Consider the following 1562-nt stretch of genomic DNA (forward strand, 5'->3'; position numbering starts at 1 on the left):
TTTTGCTAAGTTACAGCTCCAGTTTTTGAGAAAAGATTTTTAAAGGAAAGCTTTAATTTTTTTAAGGATTTCCCTAGATTAAAGGTGCTCAAAGGAATTTTTTTTTCTAATCCTGTGTCCTGGGTATTGGCATGTAATTATTGATATGAAATAATCCCTAAAATATTTCCATTGCACAAATTCCTATTTATTTATTTATTTATTTATTTATTTATTTATTTATTTATTTATTTATTTAAGTGTTGGGTGAGTGTATAAAATTATATATATATATATATATATATATATATATATATATATGTTATTATTATTATTATTATTTTATTAACAGCAATATACAAACTGGAATAACAACATGATAACAACACATTTCCTGTCTTAGCTCCTCCTCTTCACTTTCTGTATTATTTCAGGATGGAAGAGGTAGATTTAATATTAAGCTTAAATTTTTATATTTAAACATTTCTTGTACATTTGATTAAGATATAATTTTTTCCAATATGTTTGATTATTTTTATGTTTAAGGCTATGTATAGGTTTCTGTCTGGGTCAGTGAGCTTGGAGCACTAATGCTAATATTATTGCACATGACATTTAGTTCAGAAATATAAAGAGAGTATAAGATGAGTCATATTGTAAAAGACTGCTTTATCTTTCATCAGTTAAATGACAAGACAACCCAACAGTCTACTACTGCCTCTTTATTCCAACAACAAGAAAATAAAAAAAACACAACACAGAGCACACCAGTTACATTTCTATATAATAATCACCAAAAACAGAGACACGGTCCATTCCGAGTTATAATATAATTGAATTAAAAGCCCGAGACTCTCAGCATCATCAGTGAAAATCTGGAGGGACTCCAGTAATGAGCTAAAAATGTCTTTGTGTTTCACCCCATGGGGAAATGGCTCGGATGAATAATTACTGCTTTAATTGTTGAGTGTTAATTATACACAGTGTTATTATCTCAAATTAGATCTTAATTTGTGTCATATTACAATTTCGTGTGAAATCGGCTGTGTTTTAAGATTATTCAGCATTTCTTGACATGTTTGGTGGAGCATTTTTAGAAATTTGTCCCTCTTTTTTTTTAAATTTTTTTATCCTAGACCAGGTCTCTGTCTTATGCTTCACATCTGTAACATCGTTCTTACACTCAAGGTCGCTGAAATGAATAAAATTTCCGACGATTAGAAGAAAAAAAGTCTTCTCGGGTTGCCATGAAGGTTTTTATTCTTTCAAGAAGCAAGGGAAGAGAAATCTACAACTGAAAACAACTTCATATCATATTCCAGACAAATAACTAACATTTCAGCTGATATTCTTTATATTCTTTTCATATACCCTGTACAGTTAAATCATTCATCCATTTTCTATACCCGCTTTATTCCTAAATAGGGTCATGGGGATCTGCTGGAGCCTATCCCAGCACACATAGGGCGAAAGTACACCCCGGTCTATATATATATATGGTGACCATGAGCAATGTTACAAAAATCTGAAATCCCCCTCTTTTTGTGTTTATCTGGCCTACTAGCATCAGTAAAGTCATAGCA

The sequence above is a fragment of the Hemibagrus wyckioides genome, linkage group LG03 (genome assembly GCF_019097595.1).
Source record: "Hemibagrus wyckioides isolate EC202008001 linkage group LG03, SWU_Hwy_1.0, whole genome shotgun sequence".
Lineage (NCBI taxonomy): Eukaryota > Metazoa > Chordata > Actinopteri > Siluriformes > Bagridae > Hemibagrus > Hemibagrus wyckioides.